Below are 8,013 nucleotides of genomic sequence, written 5' to 3'. Positions count from 1 at the left end.
GGGTGGAAGGGCTTCCCTGGTGGCGCAGTGATTGAGAGTCTGCCTGCTAATGCAGGGGACGTGGGTTCGTGCCCCTAAAAAAATGGGTGGAAGACCTAAACAGATATTTCACTAACGAAGACATACAGATGTCCAAGAGGCACATGAAAAGATGCTCAACATCACTAATCATTAGAGAAATGCAAATCAAAACTACAATGAGGTATCGCCTCATGATGATCAGAATGGTGATTATCAAAAAAATCTAGAAACAGTAAATGCTGGAAAAGGTGTGGTGAAAAGGGAACCCTCCTGCACTGTTGGTAGGAATGTTAAGTTGATATAACCAGCATGGAAAACAGTATGGAGGTTCCTTAAAATACTGAAAATAGAACTACCATATGACCCAGCAATCCCACTACTGAGCATATATCCTGAGAAAACCATAACTCAAAGAGAGACATGTACCACAATGTTCACTGCAGCATAATTTACAATAGCCAGGACATGGAACCAAGCTAAATGTCCATTGACAGATGAATAGATAAAGAAGATGTGGCACATATATACAATGGAATATTACTCAGCCATAAAAAGAAATGAAATTGAGTTATTTGTAGTGAGGAGGATGGACCTAGAGTCTGTCATATAAAGTGAAGTAAGTCAGAAAGAGAAAAACAAACACCATATGCTAACATATATATATGAAATCTAAAATAATAATAAAAAAAGGTACTGATGAACCTAGTTGCCAGGCAGGAATAAAGAAGCAGACATAGAGAATGGACTTGAGGACATGGGGTGGGAGGGGGAAGCTGGGGTGAAGTGAGAGTAGCATTGACATATATATATATACTATAGAATGTAAAATAGTTGGCTGATTGGAAGCAGCAGCATAGCACAGGGAGTTCAGCTTGGTGGTTTGCGATGACCTAGAGGGGTGGGATAGGGAGGATGGGAGGGAGGCTCAAGAAGGAGGGGATATGCGGACATGTGTATGCATATGGCTGATTCACTTTGTTGTGCAACAGAAACTAACACAGTATTGTGAGGCAATTATACTCCAATGAAGATCTATTTAAAAAAAAACAAAAAACAAAAAACAGAAAAACAAAACAAAACAAATAAAAATAGGAGTAATTTGAGGAGCAGGCCAGGAGTTCTAATAGTATATTGTATCTTTTTTACTTTATTGCCAGTCTAATTTGCTTGGAGGAACTTGTATTAACTGTTATAAACGAAACTTCCAAAACAAAATCCATAAAGCTTTCCATAGTATCAATTATAATATTTGTTCTATCTCCATAGTAGATTCCTTGACCAACTCTTAGGTTTTTCCCAGTATGCTAAAATGATTTTTGCCACCTGGAGACATAAATTGTCTTGAATCAATGTAGAGCTTTGGGCTTATTTGCATAAAAGTACACTGCGTGTTGATCTACATTTGATTCTAAGGGAACTATAAATAGCAATCTAAAAGCCAAGCGCTCATCCATTTGAGATTAACTGCCTCTTTCAGGTCACTAATTCATACCCCAGTGTCCCAGGCAAGTTAATTTATTTCCCATGAGTGACCGCTTGACTCTGCAAAGGTATTTTAATGCACACAGCTTAATACAAGACAAATCTTATTACTATAACTTATTTACACTGCAATAAACATAGTTTCCCCTTCTCTTTCCCAGCTTGTTTACTCAGTGTCAGAACTAAGTCTTCCTTTTGACCCTACTGGTGATTTAACTCAGTTTGAAGTTTTCCAAATCCAGTAATTTACAGTTAAGATTGTGTGACATTAGAGATGGAATTCATATTATTTAAAATAACTTTAAATGTAAATGAAGTCTCATGCTCTGTAAGCAAATTACAAATGGATCTCAATCCTTCTGTTATCAAACAGGACTGTGGAGAATAAAATTCTTCCAGAAAATTTTGTTGATTTGAATGTTAAGGATCAATTTTAGTCACAGTTTTAAAATGAATAAGAGAAATAAGTAGCAATCAATGAAGAGTACTGTTAACGTTCTAAGGTAAAAAACTGAAATTAAAAAATGATGACCAGTCATGGAGGTTTAACCCTGAAAGTGCTAATTTTTCAGGGTCCTCAAAGCTTGTACCCTTTTCAACTTTAGTAGGTATTTGTATGTTTAAAAAATTTAGTTTGTAATTCTATTAAAGTCCCTCTACTATCTCACCATTAAAAGTAACTATTGTTTGACAGCAATGTTGTCATTCACATAGAGTAAAAATAGAGGATACTCAGATCAATGTGAATTTCAGAAAAAAAGCAAGTAACTTTTTAGTATAAATATGTACCATGCAATATTGGGGAGGTGGGCAGTATATTCATTAAATACACTTCCAATTGCACGGAAATTGTAAAACAGATTGAGTTAATCTGAAACTAATTGGACGATCTCTCTATACAAGGTTTTTCAATGAAAATGGACACAAAGTTCCAGTTTGACCCCATCAAATCTGCATTACTGTTCTGAACCTTCATTAAATTAGTCAGCATCTATTTTACAACATCAATTACAGAACATCTGTGTGCAACGCACTGTGCGGAAGCATTCTTCCAGTAACAAAACTGGACCTCTGGCGGGCACTTTTTCATGAAGTTTGTGACAAGGATGGCATTTTACTATTCAGAAACTATTGAAAATTCAATTTACAGCAGAATGGCCTAGACTATGAGTACAAAACAGTGTTTAAAAAGCTTAATACCTATTTTTGTAACATTAAATTGCTATCAATTTTAAATATAGGAATATTGCTCCTTTAGACTAGAATGTGTTAGAAGTTGTAACTTAAATATAATCTTACACAAAACAAAATTAGCGATTAGAGCCTCTATTTTTACATAGGACAATAAAATCAAAGCAGAATATAGCATTGCAACGTTATCTGTTTAGTCTGTTTTACTTTTAAGGAAGCAAATTTAATGACTATGGCATTTCATGTAAATATACTATAGTAAAATTGTAAATATGACAGAAATTAAACATTTCATGAGATAATCAAATATGATGAAACAAATGTTAGATCAATTAATAATTAGAGAAAATCTACAAGGATGACTCAGTGTTAGGAACTCCTAAAAGAGAATGATTAACTGTCCAAGGATTAAGATGTTCTTGGAAAACTCTCTAAGCTCTTTGCAAAATTGATCATGTTATAAAAAATATAAAGTGTCTAATACAATAGTATAAGAAAGGTTAAATGGTTGAAAACGTGATTCTTTGTTTAATCTAGAAATTAATGTACAGTTGAAATTATACCTAAATATTTAAAAAGAAACCCCATAATTTTGTTTCAACATTTCTCAGGGTTAACTATAAATTTTAATTCCTTTCTTTAAAAGTGGATTCAATTTTCAGGGTCTTTTTATGTACCACTTTGAATAGGTTTTACCAGTACTTTATGAGTGGATTTGGTTGTATTTTTAAAAACTTTTTATTTAAGTATAATACGCATACAAAAAAGTGCACGTAACTGTACAACTCAAGTTTGTACAATTAAATTACCCATGCAGTGAGCACCCAAATTAAAAACACAAAGAATATTACCAACCCCCACAGAAGTCCCGTTTCTTCCTTCCTGTCACTACCCTTCCCCTCACCCTGACTTCTAGCAGCAGTTTTGCTTTTGTACTTCATATTACTGGGATTATACAGTATATACTCTTTGGCATCTGGCTTCTTTCACACATTATTAGTGTCATCACTTTGTTGCAAGTAGTCATAAAGCATTCATTTTCATTATTGTATAGCATTTCACTATGTGAATATGCCACAATTAATATATCCATTCCAGTGCTGTTGGGCATTTGAGCAGTATCCTATGTATAGTGCTGGTATAGATTTTAATGAGTGCATGACTTTGGGGGAACAGAGGTGTGCATTTCTCTTGGATCTATATCTCAGAGTGGAATTGCTAGGTCCTAGGTGTAGGGTATGTTAGGCTTTAGAACTAGCGAACAGTTTTTTCAAGTGTTCATACTATTACATTTTCCATCAATAATAGCTGTAGTTGCTCTACATCTCTGCCACTTGGTACCTTCCTTTTCATTTTGGCCATTCTGGGGACATGTAGTGGTGTGGTATTGTGGGTTTAATTTGCATTTCTGATGATTAATGAAGCAGAGCACCTTTTCATCATTCGGATAGCTTTTTTTGTGAAAATTTAAGTCTTTTATTTTTCTGTTGGTTTATTGCTGACTGATTTTAGGAGTTCTTTATATATATTTTGGAAACAAGTCCTTTGTTGGATATAAATCTGGATTGTTGGATATATATATATTCAATTCTATTGGTTGCCTTCTCCTTCATAATGTCTTTTGATGAATTAAAAAGTTCTTAATTCTAATATTCTATAATCAATTTTCTCCCCTTGTATGGTTAATGTTGTGTCCTGTTTTAAAAAAATCCTTGCCTACTCCAAGGTGACATATTTTTTCCCCCTAAAAGTTTCATTTAATCTTGCAGATTTGCAACACATTTGGAAGTAATTTTTGTGTATGGTGTAACATAAAAGCAAAAATACATTCTTTTCCTATGTGACTATCCAACTGACCCAGCAATATTAATTGAAAAGATCACTTTTCTTACTGCACTGCAGTGTTACCTCTGTCATAAATCAAGTGACCACTCGTGCAGGTCTGTTTCTTGGACTTCTTTTTCTCTTCATTGGTCAGTTTGTCTATCCTTGTGTCAATATCACTTTGTCTTAATGACGATAGCTTTATAATAGCAAGATGGTTTTAAGTGATTATAACTTCCAATAATATGATTGGAAGGCAAATGCTCAAAGCCTGAATTTGAATCTTCTGGATAATGAAGTTATAGCTTACATATATCCTGTTGACACAAAGGGAGGGCAAAGAAAACTTATGAAACAGTTGAAAACATCCTGGGTAGTAAAGAGATGATAATAAAGATTATTACTGGGTGTACTGCAATGCTTATTAGGGAACTGGATGCCTACTTTCCGGGTACAGGAGAAAAAAAGACAATAAAAAATACAAAAGAATAATGTACAAGTAGCAAGTGCAAAATGGTGTGGTGTAAACCAAGTGCTATACAAATGAAAGGAAAAGAAAGATCAGTGAGGGATGGAGTAGTTAGGAAAGGCTTCATAGAGAAAGAACCCTTGAATTTATTTGAGCCTGATTAGGTCACTCTTAATGCAGAACATTAGAGATTTTTGTTTCCTATATCTCCTTAGTGCATTAAATCAGTTATCATATCCTGCCCTTATTTCTTTAGATGCCTCTTTAATCTCTGAGTTTCAAAACCAACTAATGGTTTTAATCCTGACTGTACATCTGAATCATCTGGGAAACTTTTAAAAAATAATGATGCCCAAGGCTCTTCACACTAATAAAACAATCTGTGAGAGTGGAGGCCAAATTATCAATGTGTTTCAATGCACTCCCACTTGATTCAAATGTACAGCTGAAGTTGAGGACTGCTGAGTTAGAAGGTACATTCAATCAGTGGTTTTCAACTGGTGATATGATACTGTCAGATAACAGACATTTGGTTAAATTTTTTCAGAGAAACATTTGGCTTCCCAGGGGAAATTTGGCAATTTTTGGAGATATTTTTTTTGTCATGACCAGGGGTTGCTGCATCTGGAGGATGGAGGCCAAGGATGCTGCTCAACATCCTATAATGTACATGACATCCTCGAGAACAAAGAATTATCTAGTTCAAAATGTCAACAGCACTGAGGTAGATAAATTCTGCTTTGGAGCAACAAGAGAACCAATCATAAGAAGAAGAAATAGAGTTGGAACTAAAAGCAGAATTTTGTTCAAATGTAAGGATTATACTGGTGTTACAAGAGACAGAAGCCCAAGAAAGAAATGAGTTTTATTTACTTATTTTTAATGAGGGCCATTTCTTCCTTTCTTCCCTTCTTTATGGCTGTGTTGGGTCTTTGTTGCTGTGCATGGGCTTTCTCTAGTTTCAGGGAGCGGGGGCTACTCTTCATCATGGTGTGCAGGCTTCTCACTGCGGTGGCTTCTTGTTGTGCAGCAGGGGCTCTAGGCGCGCAGCTTTAGTAGTTGCGGTGCGTGGGCTCAGCAGTTGCAGTGCACGGGCTCAGTAGCTGTGGTGCACAGGCTTAGTTGATCCACGGCATGTGGGACCTTCCTGGACCAGGGATTGAACCCGTGTCCCCTGCGTTGGCAGGCAAATTCTTAACCACTGCGCCACAGGGAAGTCGAAGAAATTAGTTTTAATCTTGAAGTCAGAGAATTACTGTGTGAAGTGTAGGATCTATAACTGAATTTTTAGATACGTTTCAGTAAAATTTCAAAGAAATTCAGAGCATGTAGAGTTCAATGGAATGAACTCAGAAGTTTATTTATGAAATGTGGCAGCACTATTAATCTGAAACTTAAATTCTGCAACTCTTTGATATTTTTAATCACTTTATAAACTTGTTGATAATGACTATGCACTGGGTCTTAACACTAGCTGTGTGACGTGATGCATGTTCTTGTTTCCCATTTTGTCTATTGTAAAAAGAGGGAGGTGGGTCAGATGATCTGAAAGACCCCTTCTAGCATTTATCTTCTACAAAATAATTCCTAAGTTCTTGTCAAAATACAAATTTTACAACAAAAAGGTGTTTTTCAATGATAGGTCTAAAATTAATTTCAATGGCTCAGACTTACTTTAAAAGGTAGCAAATTTATGTTTAAGATAATTTTACCAATTCTTTCTTAATGGGCTCCTAATCAAATGAATATGATGAAACTGATAACTGAAGTTTTCTTATTGTAGTACATAAAAGTTAACTATTTTCTACTACTATTAGTAAGAATCCCTTGGATTATATATCCCAAACCTAAATCTGGCCATTCCTACTTTTCAAGGAAAAAAAAATTTAACTGGCAGTTACTACTTCTCATACTTTTTGTTTCTGCAAATCCTGTTAGAAAGTGAGACGATAAAAGGAGTCCCAACATTGTGTATCCTACCCCTCACATAATAGAGTATGTAACCATAGCCACCTGTAAGGAGGAAGTATCCTTTTCAACCAGTAGATGGCACTTCAGAATTGTTAAAGCAAATGGTGAAATTTCAAGGAACAGGGCTCAAAGAATGGTGCAAAGTAGGAAAGGCCTGAATAAGCAATACGCATACAAGAAACGAGTGGACCACATAATTCTTTTTTTGTGGGAACTGTCCTTTGCATTGCAGGATGTTTAGTAGCATCTCTGGCCTGTAACTACTAGATGCCTACAGCACTCTCCCACCCCAAGTTGTAACAATCAAAAAATATCTCCACATTGCCACATTTCCTCTGAGGACAAAATTGTCCCAATTCACTGAGAAGGCAAATGCTATGCAAACAGGCGATCTATAATTATGCACAGTTAGGGTGAATCTCACATTGCTGAGTGAAAGAAGCCAGAGTGAACCTAGTATATATGATTTCATATATGTAAAGCATCAAAACACACAAAACCAACTTATACTGTAGGAATTCAGGATAGTGGTTGTTTGTGGGAGGGGCAAGAAAGGGGAGGAAGTGCCTGAAAGGGAGTCGGATGAGCCTCTGATGTACCAGTAATGTTTTGTCTTGATCTGGGTGCTCCTTACATAGATGAAAATTTATCAAGCATATATACTTCAAAAAAATTTTTTTCAAAATGTTTTGGGGGCTTCCCTGGTGGCACAGTGGTTGAGAGTCCGCCTGCCGATGCAGGGGACATGGGTTCGTGCCCCGGTCCGGAAAGATCCCACATGCCGCGGAGCGGCTGGGCCCGTGAGCCATGGCCGCTGAGCCTGCGCGTCTGGAGCCTGTGCTCCGCAACGGGAGAGGCCACAACAGTGAGAGGCCCGCGTACCACAAAAAAAAAAAAAAAAAATGTTTTGGAAGTCAAGACTTCATCTTTTTCATAATGAATGAAAACACTGTAGCTCTTATTCTTTGAATCATAAGCAACACTCATTATCAAACTATCAATACATGTTAAACAAACAGTATTAAATGAAGTTGTAAACTAAATTAAAAAGCTGG

The sequence above is a fragment of the Neophocaena asiaeorientalis genome, unplaced genomic scaffold (genome assembly GCF_003031525.2).
Source record: "Neophocaena asiaeorientalis asiaeorientalis breed wild unplaced genomic scaffold, Neophocaena_asiaeorientalis_V1.1 scaffold447, whole genome shotgun sequence".
Classification (NCBI taxonomy): Eukaryota; Metazoa; Chordata; class Mammalia; order Artiodactyla; family Phocoenidae; genus Neophocaena; species Neophocaena asiaeorientalis.
Note: the sequence above shows the minus strand (reverse complement) of the source record.